Below are 18695 nucleotides of genomic sequence, written 5' to 3'. Positions count from 1 at the left end.
AGCAAAAAATATTTTGAAGGCAATGAGTAAGAATTTTGCAAAACTATGATTTTTAATACTTTAAAAAAAAATTAGCTTAGTTAGATTTGAAAGGTTGGCTAAGTTTGCAAAAGTTTGAAGGTTTTTATATGAACTACTTAGCTTAGTCTTTTGCAAACATTGAGTTTTGAAAATATAGCTTAAGTAAAAAAAACTTAGCTTAACAATACTTATTGTTGAAAAAATTAGGAGTAAGAACTTGTTAGTTTTTAGGACGAAGAGGGAGAAACTAACTGTTTAATTTAGTTTATTTAATCAAATTGGTTGGTCCTTAAGTCCAAGCATGAGTCAAGTTAAATAGATGTTAAGTTATCTAAATTGTTTTGATCAGGTATCAGAGCCCTAAAGTACAAGCATGCTCAATCTTAGACGCATTTCCATTTCCTTTAGTTTGAGAGATACTTTTAGCTGAGATAAGGTTATTTTTGTCTTTAACAAGTAACTAAGCAAATTTTTGTGATATCACGACACTTTAAATTCTTAGTTTTTAAAGAGGGAGTTTAGCAAAAAAAATTGATCAAGACTCAGTTTAGCTAAGATTTTTACTTTTTAAAATATCAAAGACTTAGCTAAACTTATGAAGATAGTAGTTTTGTTAAGTATTTAACCTTAAAAAGACTTAGTTTTTTCAAAAAAAATTATTTTGATGAAATTTTGAGAATGCTTTGGAAAATACTTAGCATTTTCAGCAAAACTTAGCATTTGAAAACAATTGCTTTGAGAGACACTTAGCTAAATTCCCTTTTTGTTTTTTTTAAAAAAACTTTAAAAAGTACTTAGCTAAATTTGAAAATACTTAGCTATATATTCAGCTTAAAAATGATTGCCTTGAGAAAACCTCTTGCCAAATAGCTAAGTTTAGAGTATAATCTAATTAAGCTTAGTTAAAGAGGACTTGATTAAGTACTTAGCTTAAAGAGGTTTTACATAAAAGCTTAGCTTTGAAAAGCCAGGTCATAAATAATTTTAATTTTAAAGTTAAGTTAAGAATAACCTGAATTTTTGAAGATAAGTAAAAAGTAGTTTCTAATTTTGAGGTCAAGGCAAAATTTTATTTTAAAGAAAAACTAATTTTAAAACCAACTCAAAATCACTCCCCCTTAATTAATGCCTTAATAAATTCTTTGAGTTCAGGAGTCCAAGCATGAGAGGTTAAAAAATTATTTTCCTATCTTTCCATCTCACTCATTCTAGATTAACAAGCATGTTTAGCATATAAGTGAGCGTGAGATGGAGTTGTCTTTGTAGTTGATATAAAACATAAGTTTTTAATTTCAAATAATTTTGAAATGAAGTTTTAAAAGATTTTAAAATGATTTTGAAAAGATTTTTCAAATAATTTTGAAATTAAGTTTTAAAAGTTTTTTAAAATGATTTTGAAAAGATTTTTCAAATAATTTTGAAATTAAGTTTTAAAAGTTTTTTAAAATGATTTTTAAAAGATTTTTCAAATAATTTTGAAATTAAGTTTTAAAAAAATTATTTTTAAAAGATTTTTCAAATAATTTTGAAATTAAGTTAAATTTTTTTTTTAAAATGATTTTTAAAAGATTTTTCAAATAATTTTGAAATTAAGTTTTAAGAGATTTTTAAAATGATTTTGAAAAGATTTTTCAAATAATTTTGAAATTAAGTTTTAAGAGATTTTTAAAATGATTTTGAAAAGATTTTTCAAATAATTTTGAAATTAAGTTTTGAAAAGATTTTATAAAGATTTTGAAAAGATTTTTAAAGGAATTTTGAATTTTGAAATTAAGTTTTAAAGATTTTGAAAAGATTTTTAAAGGAATTTTGAAATTAAGTTTTAAAGATTTTGAAAAGATTTTTAAAGGAATTTTGAAATTAATTTTGAAAATATTTTTTAAATAATTTTGAAAAGATTTTCAAATAATTTTGAAATTAATTTTGAAAAGATTTTAGAATGATTTTTGAAATTAATTTGAATTTGAATTAATTATCAGTTTGATTTTAATTATTTAGTCATCTCACCCGATCTAAATTTTCAATCAGGAAACCCTATAATTGTTGTGAGATGAATTATGGTTGAATTTTAGGGTAAGGTTTTGTGTTAGATTCAGGTTTAACTTTGGGTTCAACAAGTAAGCATTCTTTAGATAAACTTCTGAGCTATGGTGAGTCACAAGGAACTCATTAAAGTAACCATGCCTTCGAGGTTTCCCAAATAGTCCTACCCATTGAACTTAATACTAAACCTTGGTCTAACTAGTTAGGATCCATTTAAGGGTAGCTTCGGTCAGCTCCACTTGGCCAAATGCACCAGGTCGAAGCCATATCTTCCTAGATATGCGATGCCCAAGTTTCCCTAACGTACTATCATCCAAAAATTTCACCAGTACTGTGGGTCAAGTTAAACCTAGCCTGTTTTAATCTAACCTTAATTACCCTGCCGGGTAATCTACTCTTGTTTTACCCATTTCGGGTAGATTAAGTTCAGTTACCCTGTCGGGTAGTTCAGTTGGGGGTGCTAGCTATTCTGGATCCTCCATCTATATTTGATTTGATTTGAATTTGAATTATTAATTTGATTTTGAATTTTTAATTTGATTTTGAATTTTTGAATTTTGAATTTATAATTTAATTTCGAATTTTTAATTTGATTTTATAATTTAATTTCAAAATTTTAATTTGATTTTATAATTTAATTTCAAATTTTTAATTTGATTTTATAATTTAATTTTGAATTTTTAATTTGATTTTGAATTTTGTTTTATTAAGATCGTTTTTGCTCCCCTTGGATCATAACCTCGATATGGTCTATCAAGGTAATAGACTTGATCCTTGGGGACCCAATATTGACCAAGTTCAACTTGATTGACCAAGTTGGACTTAGGTACCCATGCTTGGACTACCTTTCTATTATTTCTATTTACTAATGATAAATATGATTTATATTTTCTGTTGGTTTTAAATCCAAGTCCGGATTTGTTATAAACGGCTCGCTGTTTTCCAAGAATTAGGTCCAAATTCTTGGAACCCAAGGTGAACCGTTCCAACGTGTTCTTGAGTTCTTCAATTTGAGCTTTCAGATTGGAATTTTCTTCCTCAAGTTGTTGGACTTGAGTTGAACTTCCAATTTGAACTGACTCAGTTAAATAACTCGAGTCAGTCGCTTCCTTAAGGGCTGTTACCTCCTTTTGGAGCGACTTAACCTGGACGTTGGATTTAGCCAATTTTTTAAGCAAGTATGGAATTAAATTTTCCGAGTCCTCTAAGTTAATCCTAGACATTAAAGCACTTACTGTGGGTTTTGGTCCTTCGGAAACGGATGCGGATCCGTGGCTTTGCTCGGACTCGGTGTCTGATTCGTTCTCGGTTTCTGAATCAGACTCGAACTCGGACTCGGTTTCAACAACACGTGCTAGTATTGGTAAAGCGAGAAGGCTTGCTTGCTCTTCTTCGTTCGATTCAGATTCATCTGATGACTCGGACCATGTTGCCTTCAGTTCTTTCTTCGTCTTGCTTGTTCCTGCAAGTAATGCAACACCTTCCTCGGCCGGAATAGTATTAGTCTGCTCAAATAATTTATTTATTAAAACATGCTTACCTATTTTTGTATCAGGAATACCTTTGTGTAGCTCAATCAGATTCTCCCACAGCTCCTTAGCGCTTGAGAATGGGCCGGCGCGATTCAGCTCCTTATTCGTTAAACCACACTGAAGCGTATACGTTGCTTTTCCGTTGGTTTCTACCTTTTTGATAAGGTTTGCATTCCAGTTCTCGTACGATAGTGGCTTGCCGGCGCCGTCAGTTGGCAGTTGAAGCTCGGTTTTGACGATCATCCAGACTTCAAAGTGAGTCTGGAGATACGCTTCCATCCGACCCTTCCAATCTTCGAAATCATCTCCGGAGAAGAGCGGTGGGCGAGCAGGGTTGTAGCCTTCTTGATGGGCCATTTTAGAAAGACAATCTCGTAAAATAAACACAATAAAACTTGTTCCAAGACTTAGTCTTGGATTAGTAGTGCGGGAAGAAAAAAAATAGTAATTCAGGAATTTCGAGAAAAAATAATAAAATATTATTAAAATAATATTTAAAAAATATTACTACAAATTTTTGAAAACGCAATATTTCGCTAATTCCAACCAATGGTGAAAAGATGAAAATTAATTTTTCAAAAACAGTTTTGGAGGGAAAAAAACGAAAGGCGTAAGGTTTTATTTTTAACCTATACAAACGACAAAGCCACGAAAAATGCTTGAATGGTGGTTGCACCAGTTTAAAGCGACCCCGCTCTGATACCAATTGTTGGATCGAGACGCGCTAGAGGGGGGGGGGGGGGTGAATAGCGACCGCGGCTATTTCATTTTTCGAATCCGTAAATCGTACGAGAAGCTAATAGAGTAATAAGCAGCGGAATAAAAACAGTCAAACACAGAGACACAGGGAATTACTTCGTTCGGAGCCTTAGGTGACTCCTACTCGAAGGCCCGCGATCCTTGATCGCTTTCCGTGGGCAACAACTATAAGCTCGAAGAATATTACAAACTTAGAACAATTTGTCAACTAAAGAAATACAATACCGACGACAGAATCTAAGGAAATCGAAGTGTCGGGTCATCGAGTTGAGTTGAAACTTTCTCGGGATGTCGCATTTAGCAGCCAATTGAAGCATGATCACTTGTAATCAGATATCTTGAGGTGCTGCTTGAAACCCCCTTATAAAGGGTGTCCAAGGCGCCTTGGAAGCCTCCGAAGGCGCCTCCATAGTTCCGAGTCCACCGTGCAGATGAGCGCTGACCGTTCTGCGCTTATCACCTTGAAGGCGCCTTCATAGGTCTTTAATGCGCCTTCCAAGGCACCTCCATAGCCAACCGAGGCGCCTTCAGCCCTGCTTCGCGGCCAGGTCAGCTTTTGCACCTGAGGCGCCTCCAAGCTCCATGGAGGCGCTTCGGACACTGTTCATCCGAGGTTAATCTTTGCACTTTGGTCCCTGCAAGATACATTAATCCCAAATATACCATGCAGTACAAAGTTAGCACATAAAGCATAATAGAAGTGATAATGATAGTCTCTGGACTATCCGAGCCTAACTTCGGGTTTCCGTCCGGAAACCCTAGGTCGACCCGACGCCTACTGTTCCCTCTACGGGGAACGCGTCCTCACCTACTCCACTCAGGAGATTTACCTGTTGCCAGTGCGATCCTCTAGATCGACTGGACTTTTGCTCAGCACTCGATGCTTCCGGACTTTCTGCTGGACATCCGCTTCCCGGCTAGTCCAGTCTTTCACCTGGTTCGCGACACCAGGACTTTCCACCTAGGGTTGCCCCCCTAGGACTTTTGCCTGATGCCATCGACCTGCCAAGACTTTTCGCATAGGGTTACCACCCCCTATGACCTAGGGTTACCACCCCCTATGACCTAGGGTTACCACCCCCTAGGGTTTTCCCTTTGCCTAACCGCAGCTAGGACTTTCCTCCACCTAGGGTTACCGCCCCTAGGTCCTAGGGTTATCACCCCCTAGGGTTTTCACCTTTGCCTAACCACAGTTAGGACTTTCCTGAAACACTCATTCAACATGTTAGATAACAACAAGACTTAACTTTGAACTCTTTGCCATTATCAAAACTTGGGTTCGATCGTCGGATGCTTCCCGCACCAACACAGACATCTGGGAAAAAAATGGCCGAGCGTTCGACTCGGTGTGGAGCGGGCGGAAGGACGCTGACTGTAATGGCCTCGAGAGGGTCCGCGGACGTGTCCAATTGCGAGGGGGTCCGATCGGATGAGATTGCCTCCACCGCTGGGGCTTTGCCGCGAGAATCGGCGGTGGTCTGCTCGGGCGTTTGGACGGCTGAAGTGGCCGATCGAAGGGGTGTCTCCGCTCGGCGTCTCTTCTGTCGAAGAGGGCGTTCTTCCTCTTGTGCGGAGCCTTCCTCCCGGACGGAAGCCCCTCAGCTGGAAGTAATGCCAACCGCCGGCTCCGGAAGAGAAGCCTGGGCGGCCGACTCCCCAGCATTTGTCTCGCTCTCTCCTTCGTTAGAGCCGACCGGCTGAATGCCAAGCGTCTCCATCTCTTTGGCCGCCGCGGCCTCGAGCGCCGCCGCCTTTCTTTTCAAAATGCTGGCCATCACAGACTCCATGACAACGTTCACTGCAAAGGAAAAAGGAGAAAATCAGTTAGCAATCAAGGCAAATATACAAGTAAAATTCTTACCGAAGCCGCTCGGGAGGGGGGTTCTGATCGGACTCAAGCCGAATATGTACATCACCCCTTCAGGCAGGAACTTAGTGATGTCAAACTTCAGACCGGCTAGCATGTTGGCGGCATGTAGATAGTCCGGTTGGATCTTGAACCTTTTGAGCTCTGGTGAGATGGGTGGTCCGACCTGCCACTGGGTCTGGAAGGGGGCCCGCTCGGGCATACGAAGGTAGAAGTAGAATTCTTTCCAATGCTTATTGGAAGAGGGCAGTTTATTGAAGAAAACTAAACCGGGCCGAGCCTGGAACATATATGTGCCCAGCTCGGATTGTTTAGGGTAATAAAAATAATAGAAAACCTCCGGTCGGAGGGGGATGTTGTGGATTTTGAACAAGACGCCGCCGCCGCATAAAAGGCGGAAAGTGTTGGGGACTAGGCTTCCGAGCGGAATGCCGAAAAAAGTGCAAACTTCAGCGATGAAGGGATGAATTGGAAATCGCAGACCAGCTGTGAACTGGTCGTGAAAAACATAAAAAGTTCCGTGCGGCGGTTTGTGTGGCCGAGCGGAGGGATAAGGTAAGATAATTTCGAAGTTAGACGGGATGTCAAAAGTATCCATCAGAATATCGGCGTCGCGCCGATCGAAGCGCGACTCCATGGTAGTATACCATGGGCCGAGGGCTTGGTCTTGGGGCTGAGAGGAGCTAGCCATTGTCCGAGCGGACGAAACCAAAAAAGACGGAAGGTAGAGTGTAAAAGGAAGAAGATGATAGATGAAACAGTGTGCAGAGGATGAAAACATGACAAGAAACACAAGGCTAACAAAGAAAGAAAGAAGAAGAACCTTACAGAGAAGAATGAGGATCGGAGAAGAACACTGAATCGCCGGAAAAAGGAGAATCGAAGCCGCCGGAGCGCTGGAACGTCGAAGGAAGCTTCTGGGCACGCGGAAGCAGAAATGCGGCGAAGGAAGAAAGCGAAGGCTTTATAGGGTGGAGCCCGAGAGGCCTCAGCCGTCGATTACAGGTCACAGGAACCGAAACCCGCATCTTACCGTCCATTTCGAACTAAGGCGGTCCCATCGAAGGTAACGCCGCCGCCGTACGCTGACGACATCAGGGGTGCCACGTGGCGTCGCAACATAAGTCACATTTAATGAGCGCGTGCTCGGCCTTAATGATGGAGATTGACGCAAACGTCGAGGAGATCTGAGGAATGTTGGTGTTGACGGACGTTTTCAGCTGCCCCCGTGGGGGCCGAGCGGAGGGTAGTTGCATATAAACGCCGCTCGGCGCAACTGATGGTCCAGTCAGTCGGACTAATCGCCTCCTTCGTCTAGACTTGAAGGGGAGGCAAGTGATCCAGCAGTAAGGACGGGGGACCCCCTTTGAGGGAAGTCAACGCCATGTGGAGGTCACAGGTCAAATGGCCGGCCGGAAAAGGGGAGGTCGACCGGCCGAACGGGGACTAAACGGAAGCAAAGGCAACCCGACAAGGAGTCGGGTCTCCGACGCTCATGATGAACAAGGTCGTCAGGCTGAGCGGGTAGCCCGCTCGGCCGAGGCATAAAGCAATAATGCTGTGAACAGTTCCATCCGAGCATACGACCCGGAATCTCCCAAGCGGATCAGTACCTACGTCCGGTCGGACGTGATGGGACTGCCGAGCGGCCAGACGCTCGGCGCGGGAACAGAAGAGACAAAAGGACAAGGGAGACATCAAGAAACATCTTCTGACAACAGGCGTGTCCAACGACTAAGTCATACGCTGACTTGAACCTTACGACAGAAGATTATGCCGTCCCATCAGAGAGGTGCTTGGACTGTAGCAGTATGGTGTCAGGCAAGCTCCTCTGACAAGCCCATACAGAGGTATGGTTAGAGGACACGTATTCACCTCGGTATGTGTGCATGCGCCTCTTCACAGCTCTATATAAGGGTCCTCACACTTCGTCGGAGGTATGCATTCTCCGATATTCGAAGCCACTTCCTAGTTTCCTCTTGCCTGACTTGAGCGTCGGAGGGTCGTCGCCGGGAACCCCTTCCCGGCCCGACTTCCTTGCAGGTTCGCCGGAGACCCCTATGACTGGCCGGAGATCCACGTCATTAGTTCGGAGAGCGCCACGTGCCCAGCGTCCGTTGATTCAGCGTTCGGATAGGATCAAGACCCAAACTAAAGCTTGAGTTTCAAAAGCGTGCCTAACCACGCAAGTAGAATCAACCAATATTATGTACCTAAAAATGAGATCCATTTTATAAAATCAAATTCAACTAAAATCTTAAATTCAAACCAAAAAAAATCTTCAAAACTAAATTCTAAACTTAAAAATGAAATAAAATCAAACAAATCAAATAACCATCAAGTCCACTATAATTATAAAAGTAATCTGTAACGACCCACCTTCTACTAACTAGGCTGTAAGGCCGATCATCACATTTAGCTGTGCTAACTACTCGCGGACCATCATAAAATCTAGATGCGGAAGCTGTACTAATTTGAAATTTTCTAAGCTGCTAACATTTCTTGATACTATACATGCTAAAGGGTGTAATCTAAAGTATACCTAGCGTATACTACATCCCCTATGGTCCAGGAACTGAAATAAATGTTTTCCAGCTGTTATCAGACCTCCCAATCGATCCATTGATCGATTGGAACGTCGGATCGATCCAGGGATCGATTCAGCTGGCTACTGTACGCGGGACATAGGTTGGATCGATCCAGTGATCGATCCGACGCCTTGATCGGGCAGAATATTACGGATCGATCGGTCGATCGATCGGTGACCGATCTGTGCGATCCTCGATCCCACCGATACATTCAGTCTTCTTGGATCGATCGGTGATCGATCCAAACCACCTCTGTTCGCACTTTCCCGATCGATCAGCTGATCGATTGGGACCCCCCAATCGATCCGCCGATCGATTGGGGTTTCTGATTTTGCAGTTAAGCTCTGATTTCAGCACTTGTTCGTGCCAAAATCTCACATTTCACTTATACAATCCCTAGAATATATGCTAATGACATAAAGCTAGCATTCTAAACTGGATACATAGCATGGTTTACTAGATCGTAGCATTTAACAATTAAAAGTGCGTGAAAATAGAAATACTAAAAGTTCAATTGTTTAAGCTTGCTAGATCCCCTAAGGATCTTTTATTCCATGTTCCTGCCACACACACCATCTCGATCTGCATTGACCTCCAGCCCCCACTGCTTTTACCTGTATCTGCAGTATAAGGAAAATAGTATCTGTAAGCTAAAAAGCTTAGTAAGAAACCATCTACCTCACTAAAACATGCATACGATGCAATTATGATTTTAAATCATGCTGTTTGAAAAGATATGCTAAGTATACTGAATAAACTAAACATGGCATGACATATAAGCATACGAATCAATAAAGATAACTGAACTGAACATCTAATAAGCTAAACTGTAGCTAAACTGATACTGAATTCCAACTCAACTAACATAACTAATTTGAGCTTTGAAAACTAATTCATAATAAGTGAAAATACATAATCATGCTGTACTTGCTGTGCGCGCATCCCTAACTAGACTCGGGTTTGCAAGTCCCGAATTTAGTAGGGTTAACTAGGTTATCTAAACCTAGGGACGACTGTGGGAGTCCAACCCAATGGATATCTGATCCAGTACAGTGCCACTGAAAAATAAAATACTGAATATAGCTAACTGGTTTAACTTGCTGTTTCTAGGTTATCTGAACCTAGAGCTAGGTTGTCTGAACCTAGAGGCGACTGTGAGAGCTCAACCATTGGACCTTAGTCCCATATAAGCTAAAATAACTGATTTACTGATTTAAATGCTTCTAATACATTTAACTGAGCTATTAAAATGCCTAATTTATATTTTAACTTAACTAGCTATTTCATCGAACACCTAGTGTGCCCCAACTCTCCCCTCTATTAGGGAGACCACTTCTAGGCACCTGACAACGTCTAGGAACCCCCACTGAAGAGGGAATATGTGTCCGGCACATCTAGAAGTACTCACTAAATCCCTAAATCTGCGAGGAGTGTCAAATTCACCCTATGCGTCGATAAAAACTGCATATAGCTAAACTAGTGCGTATAAAACCAAACAGAGCTACTTATACCGCAGGTGAGGGGTTTCTTACCTTGTGTGCTAGATTTCTTACAAATCTAATCGCTAAAAATTCCGGTGGAGACGACTTCTCGACGATTCGCTCGCGTCCACGTGCTCTACTCGCGGAGGGGAACGCCCTTGTGCTGAAATCGTCGCCGGAAAGTGATCTTGGGACCCTAGGGATGGAACCCTAGTTCTCCTTGTGGTTGGCGCCGAGAGAGGGAGGAGAGGGAGAGGTGTTCGGCGTGAGGGGTTGCCGAACCAAATTTAAAATAACCCAAACCAACTTAAGTTTTTAATTTATATTAAGTGGGTATTTTGGCCCCACTCAATTATAAACATATTTGATTCTCCTTTCTCTCAGCACGGCCCTGCTAGGTTCACCGGTTACTAAGGCTAACTGAAGGTTTAGCGGACCCGAGAGGTCCCGGGTTCGATTCCCGCTTAAGCCTTTTTATTCTTCTAATTATTTTTGCTACTTCCGCTACTCGGAAAATTCCGGAAAAATATCTAAAAATTCCAGAAAAATCATAGAATATTCCTAAAATAGTTTTTGAGAATTTTTGGGCGTTACAATCCCCCATACCTTATAAAAAGTTCGTCCTCGAACTTAGAATAATTCTGGGTACTTCTTTTATCTCCCAAGTTGCCTCTTCTGCTGTGTGACTTTGCCAAATGACTTTGACTAATGGTACTTCCTTGTTCCGTAATTTCTTAACTGCTCGGTCTATTATCTGAATAGGCCGACTATCATAGCTGAGGTCTTCGCGGATCTGTACCGACTGGGGCTCAATCACCTGGGTGGCATCTGGGGTATGCTTCTTCAGCATAGAGACATGAAATACGTTGTGGACAGCTGACATTTCTTGGGGTAGCTCTAGCTCATATGCTACCTTGCCCACTCTTCTGCTGATAAGGTATGGTCCCACATTCTGGGACTAAGTTTGCCCTTCTTCCCAAAACGCATCACTCCCTTCATGGGAGCTACTCTGAGGAACACTGTATCCCCAACTGAAAACTCTAAGGGTCTGCGCCGTATGGCAGCTTTGAGCTGTCTCTATCCTCTGGCGGATCTGCTGTATAGCTGCTGTGGTATCTGCTACTAGATCTATCTGAAGTTCTAGTTCTTTCTGTTCACCACTCTCATACCAGCAGATTGGAGATCTACACCTCCGCCCATAGAGAGCCTCGTAAGATGCCATACCGATAGTGGCCTGATAGCTGTTGTTGTATGCAAACTCTGCTAAGCTCAGATATTTGCACCAACTTCCCTTGAAGTCTAGGGCACACGCTCGGAGCATATCTTCGAGTACCTGATTTACTCGCTCCGTCTGACCGTCTGTCTGAGGATGGAATGCTGTGCTGAACTTCAACTTAGTGCCCAACGCTAACTGTACACACTCCCAGAAGTGTGATGTGAATCTGCCGTCTCTGTCTGAAATGATGGCTCGTGGGACTCCATGTAGTCTGACGATCTCCTGGAGATACAACTGAGCTAGCTTCTCCATGGAGTAGGATATCTTGATAGCTAAGAAGTGGTCCCCAGGGCGTAGCACAGATGGGGAGTGCATGGTTCTGTGGCTGAAAGGTCCAGGGGTCGATCCCCAGGGTGTCACTGCCTGGGGTTAACGTCTCCGCCATGCACTTTCCACCTGTGTACCTGCATTTATCTCCCTCCATATCCGTGGGACCGGCTCTAGGGGGGCCGCTGATGTGGCGGTTCCACATTTTTTTTGATAGCTAAGAAGTGGGCTGATTTAGTCAACCTTTCAACTATTACCCAGATGGCGTCAAAACCATTCGTGGTTCTGGGCAGTCCCACTATGAAATCCATAGAGATATCCTCCCACTTCCATTCTGGAATCTGTATAGGCTGTAAGACTCCTCCTGGTCGCTGATGTTCTGCCTTGACCCTCTGACAGGTGAGGCAGATGCTAACATATCTGGCGATGTCTCGCTTCATCCTGGGCCACCAAAACTGGTTCTTTAGGTCTTGATACATTTTGGTGGAACCTGGATGCATCGCATAGGGAGTCTTGTGAGCCTCATCTAAAATCTATCTCCGTAACTCCTCCTGATCTGGAACACAGAGTCTGTCACCAAAATACAACACCCCGCTATCAGACACTCTGAATTCTCTACTTTCTGATTCTGCTAGTCCTTGCTTGATTTTCTGAATTCCAGGGTCCTGCTCCTGAGCCGACTGAATATCACCAAGCAAGGTAGACTCTAAGGTCATAGTAGAGAGTTGTCCAACGATGAGTTCGAGACCGAAATCTACGATCTCCTTCTGTAGGGGCGGTGACATGGCTGTAAGAGATAATAAGGTAGCACTGGATTTTTCTGCTAAGTGCGTCGGCTACCTTATTGGCTTTCCCTGGATGGTAGAGGATGTCTATATCGTAGTCCTTAACCAGCTCGAGCCATCTGCGCTGTCGCATATTCAGATCCTTCTGAGTGAAGAAGTACTTCAGACTCTGATGATCTGTATAAACCCTGCACTGAGCTCCATATAAGTAATGTCTCCAAATTTTGAGAGCGAACACTACTGCTGCAAGCTCAAGGTCATGAGTAGGGTAATTCTTCTCATAATCCTTGAGTTGTCTGGAGGCATAGGCGATCACCTTGCCGTTTTGCATCGATCTTGCTCCTAGTCCCAACTTAGAGCATCACTATAGATGTCAAAGGTGTTGGTGTTGTCCGGTAGAGCCAAAATGGGAGCATTGGTCAATCTCCTTTTAGCTCTGTTCTCACAGTCCTCTATCCACTGAAATTTCTGTTCTTTACGGTAAGAGTCGATGGGGAGGCTATCTGGAGAAGTCCTCTACAAACTTTCTGTAATATCCTGCTAATCCAAAGCTCCTGATTTATTTGGCGTTCTTAGGTCTCTTCGAGTTACTCGCTTCTATCTTGCTGGGATCTACCATGATACCATCCTTTGAGATGATGTGACCCGGGAAGGACACCCTAGCAAAATTCACACTTCGTGAACTTGGCGTATAGCTGGTTCTGCAGGTCTGCAATACTAGTTTCGGTGCTCGAGTGTTCTTCTGAGTTCTTGAGTAGATAAGAATGTCATCGATAAACACAATAACAAACTTATCTAAATACTCCTGAATACTCTATTCATGAGATCCATGAATGTAGGCTGGAGCATTGGTCACGCTAAAGGGCATGACTACGAACTCGTAGTGTCCGTATCGGGTTCTAATCTTGTCTTGGGTATATCCCCTTCTTTAACCTTCACGATGATAACTGATCGAGATCTATCTTAGAGAACTTCTTGCTCCCTTTGGTCGAGCAGTCATAGATTCTGGAAGGGATACATTCTTGATCGTAACTTGGTTCGGTGATCCGTAGTCTATGCACAGTCGCATGCTTCCATCCTTCTTCTTCACGAACAATACAGCGCTCCCCATGGTGAATGACTCGAGCGTATGAAACCCTTGTCAAGCGGCTCTTGTAGTTGCCCCTGAAGTTCCTTCATTCTGCTGGAGCCATGAGATAAGGCGCTTTGGAGATAGGATTTGTACCGGGAATGAGCTCTATCTCAAAGTCAATCTCACTTCTGGTGCTAAGCTGGTAACTCTTGAGGGACTGCGGGTAGTCACATACAACTCGAACCTCTCGCTGTTGGTTCTTATCTGGTGGCGTTGACTACGTGTGCTAGGAATCCGTACATCCCGAATCCGGAGCTTCGTGCTATCATAGTGAGAGAAACTTCTTGGCCTTTCTCTTGGTTCCCCGATGTAATTGCACTGCCTTCTGGAAGATGACTTTCTGTTTACTGCACTCTATGGTAGCACCGTATCGATCGGAAAGTCCATTCCAAAGATAACGTCATAGTCGGTCATCTCTAGCACTATCGGATCACAAAAGAGCTCTCTGCCTGTACTCTGAGCCAGTGCTTGGATGCTATGATCTCTCCTGAAGGTAGTGTTGCCACCGAGTACCTCTGAGGGTATTTCTAATTTTTAGGAGAACAACTCGGCTATATATGAATGGGTTGCCCAAGTATCAAATAGAACACTATCTTTGTAAAATGCTAATCGACTTGTGACAACTGCCGAGGCATTGGCTACGTCCTCTCCGGTGAGTGAGTAGATCCTCGCGTTAATTGTGGCGAGGGGCTTCTAATCTGCCCTGGCCGATAAGTGGACCTTCTAGAGCGCCTGCATCCGATATAACCGAGTTGGCTGGCCTGCATCGGCTGTGGTTGAGGAAGACCGGTCTTGTTCGAGCACTGGCGCTTCTTGTCCACATTCAAAGCATCCTTGTGTGCCCTTGCGACAAACCCACAGGTGGAATTTCCCACAAGTAGCACACTTTGGATAACTAGGTCGCTTGCTAGATGGTCCTCCTTTGGGTCACTCCACGATTTGCGCTTGCTGTTGGAGTTCCTTTTCCAGTTAGAGTTGTGGCCTTCTTGTTTTTGAGTGTGAGAGTTTCCTTGGCCTTTGGACTCGAGGAGACTTGCTTTTATGCTGTTCCGGTAATGCTCTGTGGTCAAGGCACCGCTCACTAACTCCTCTATGGTTTGTGGCCTATGTATGCCACCGACCACGTTCCTATCTCGGCCTCAACATCTTGAGCATCAACCGGATTCGTTCTCTGCTGACTAGCTCGGGGCATAGACGAGCCAACCTGTTGAATTTCTTCACGACTTCCTCAACTGAAAGGTTGCCCTGACGAAACTCAGTGAACTCGTCGTAGTGGCGGTTTGTAACCCTTATGTGAAAGAACTCCTCGAAGAATTCCTTCTCGAAGTCAGCCCATGACATCTGGTTCACTGGGCGCTTCGTTCTGATTCTTTCCCACCACATGCGTGCGTCTCCTGTTGGACAGAAGGAGGCACACTTCACCTTCTCGTGTTCTGGCCAGTCCAGAAGCTCCATCGTGCTCTCCAGTGTTTTGAACCAGGCTTGTGCATCCCATGGTTCACTAGTGCCTGAGAAGTTCTCTAGCTTGACTCGCTACCACTGGATCAGATAGGCTTCCTTTCTTGGCTCAGCTGCTGGAACTGCTGGTGCTGGCTAGGCTGGTGGAACCTCTAAGAATTCTGGAGTCGTCAGGTTCGGTTCCGGAGTGACTGTGGGGGTACTCTGCTGATTAGCCTTTAAGGTGACTATTTCCTGTCGCTGTTCAGCTAGCTGCTGCTGTAACTGAGCCACTAATGCTGTAAGGTCGGGAGGAGGCACTGAACTGCCTGCCTCTTGCTGGGGCTCAGTAGCTAGTGCCCTTCTAGCTGGGCGTCCTCGTGCCATTGCTAAAGACATAGAGGACAGAACATGAATAACTATTACAATCATAATTGTATAACTATCGTTATCATGTTATATACTATTACATACTATCATGCAGCAGTTTATCTTTAAACATAAACTATAACAAGAAAATAGAAAGCATAAATAAAGTAGAGGTATTCTTACTTGGAAGCTGTAGGTTCAATGCTGATGTGTGTGTAGGGAGTATGGAACACTGCTCTGATACCACTCTGTAACGACCCACCTTCTACTAACTAGGCTGTAAGGCCGATCATCACATTTAGCTGTGCTAACTACTCGCGGACCATCATAAAATCTAGATGCGGAAGCTGTACTAATTTGAAATTTTCTAAGCTGCTAACATTTCTTGATACTATACATGCTAAAGGGTGTACTCTAAAGTATACCTAGCGTATACTACATCCCCTATGGTCCAGGAATTGAAATAAATGTTTTCCAGCTGTTATCAGACCTCCCAATCGATCCATTGATCGATTGGAACGTCGGATCGATCCAGGGATCGATTCAGCCGGCTACTGTACGCGGGACATAGGTTGGATCGATCCAGTGATCGATCCAGCACGCTACTGTGCTCGGGACGATATTCTGGATCGATCGGCTGATCGATCCAGACTGACCAATTGATCCAGTGATCGATCCCCGAACCTTCTGTTCGCGACAGAAATTGCTGGATCGATCGATCAGCTGATCGATTGGGACCCCCCAATCGATCCACCGATCGATTGGGGTTTCTGATTTTACAGTTAAGCTCTGATTTCAGCACTTGTTCGTGCCAAAATCTCACATTTCACTTATACAATCCCTAGAATATATGCTAATGACATAAAGCTAGCATTCTAAACTGGATACATAGCATGGTTTACTAGTTCATAGCATTTAACAATTAAAAGTGCGTGAAAATAGAAATACTAAAAGTTCAATTGTTTAAGCTTGCTAGATCCCCTAAGGATCTTTTATTCCATGTTCCTGCCACACACACCATCTCGATCTACATTGACCTCCAGCCCCCACCGCTAGTCCAGTTTCCTTTTACCTGTATCTGCAGTATAAGGAAAATAGTATCTGTAAGCTAAAAAGCTTAGTAAGAAACCATCTACCTCACTAAAACATGCATACGATGCAATTATGATTTTAAATCATGCTGTTTGAAAAGATATGCTAAGTATACTGAATAAACTAAACATGGCATGACATATAAGCATACGAATCAATAAAGATAACTGAACTGAACATCTAATAAGCTAAACTGTAGCTAAACTGATACTGAATTCCAACTCAACTAACATAACTAATTTGAGCTTTGAAAACTAATTCATAATAAGTGAAAATACATAATCATGCTGTTTGGGCCCGGCAACTGTACTTGCTGTGCGCGCATCCCTAACTAGACTCGGGTTTGCAAGTCCCGAATTTAGTAGGGTTAACTAGGTTATCTAAACCTAGGGACGACTGTGGGAGTCCAACCCAATGGATATCTGATCCAGTACAGTGCCACTGAAAAATAAAATACTGAATATAGCTAACTGGTTTAACTTGCTGTTTCTAGGTTATCTGAACCTAGAGCTAGGTTGTCTGAACCTAGAAGCGACTGTGGGAGCTCACTCATTGGACCGTAGTCCCATATAAGCTAAAATAACTGATTTACTGATTTAAATGCTTCTAATACATTTAACTGAGCTATTAAAATGCCTAATTTGCATTTTAACTTAACTAGCTATTTCATCGAACACCTAGTGTGCCCCAACTCTCCTCTCTATTAGGGAGACAACTTCTAGGCACCCGACAACGTCTAGGAACCCCCACTGAAGAGGGAATACGTGTCCGGCCCATCTAGAAGTACTCACTAAATCCCTAAATCTGCGAGGAGGGTCAAATTCACCTTATGCGTCGATAAAAACTGCATATAGCTAAACTAGTGCGTATAAAACCAAACGGAGCTACTTATACCGCAGGTGAGGGGTTTCTTACCTTGTGTGCTAGATTTATTACAAATCTAATCGCTAGAAATTCCGGTGGAGACGACTTCTCGATGATTCGCTCGCGTCCACGTGCTCTACTCACGGAGGGGAACGTCCTTGTGCTGAAATCGTCGCCGGAAAGTGATCTTGGGACCCTAGGGATGGAACCCTAGTTCTCCTTGTGGTTGGCGCCGAGAGAGGGAGGAGAGGGAGAGGTGTTCGGCGTGAGGGTTTGGAGGGGAAGAGGTTGCCGAACCAATTTAAAAATAACCCAAACCAACTTAAGTTTTTAATTTATATTAACTGGGTATTTTGGCCCCACTCAATTATAAATATATTTGATTCTCCTTTCTCTTAGCACGGCCCTGCTGGGTTCACCGGTTACTAAGGCTAACTAAAGGTTTAGCGGACCCAAGAGGTCCCGGGTTCGATTCCCGCTTAAGCCTTTTTATTCTTCTAATTATTTTTGCTACTTCCGCTACTCGGAAAATTCCGGAAAAATATCTAAAAATTCCAGAAAAATCATAGAATATTACTAAAATAGTTTTGAGAATTTTCAGGCGTTACATAATCGACACAAACCCAAAACTTAAAAATCAAACTCAATAATTCAGGGGAGGTTCTAAATTAGTTGGCACCTCCAAAATAATAACTTATTGGTAATTAGGACTAGCCAAAATAGGGATAACAATCTAATTTGACAAATGTATTGGTGAAGTTTTGGATGATAGTAGATTAAGAAAACTTTGTCTATGCATGTCTAGGAAGATATGACTTCGATCTGGTGCATTTGACTTAGTGGAACTAACTGAAGCTACCTCTTACAAATCCTAACTAGTTAGACCAATGTTTTGTACTAAGTTCAGTGGATAGGACTATTTGAAAAACCTTGAAGGCATGGTTACTCTAATGATGTCTAAGTGACTCACCATAGTTCAGAAGTTTATCTAAAGAATGTCTATTTGTTCAACCTAAAGTTATACCTTAATCTAACACAAAATTAAATTAAACCCTGAAATTAAACTTAAATCATCTCATAAAATTATAAGATTCCCTGATTGAAAACATATATCGGGTGAAATGACTAAGGACTTTAAAATTTTATTTAAAAATTAAAATTAAAAATAAAAAAAAAATTAAA

This window comes from Zingiber officinale, chromosome 2B (assembly GCF_018446385.1).
Source record: "Zingiber officinale cultivar Zhangliang chromosome 2B, Zo_v1.1, whole genome shotgun sequence".
In the NCBI taxonomy this organism is placed as follows: Eukaryota; Viridiplantae; Streptophyta; class Magnoliopsida; order Zingiberales; family Zingiberaceae; genus Zingiber; species Zingiber officinale.
This window is presented reverse-complemented; position numbering follows the sequence as displayed.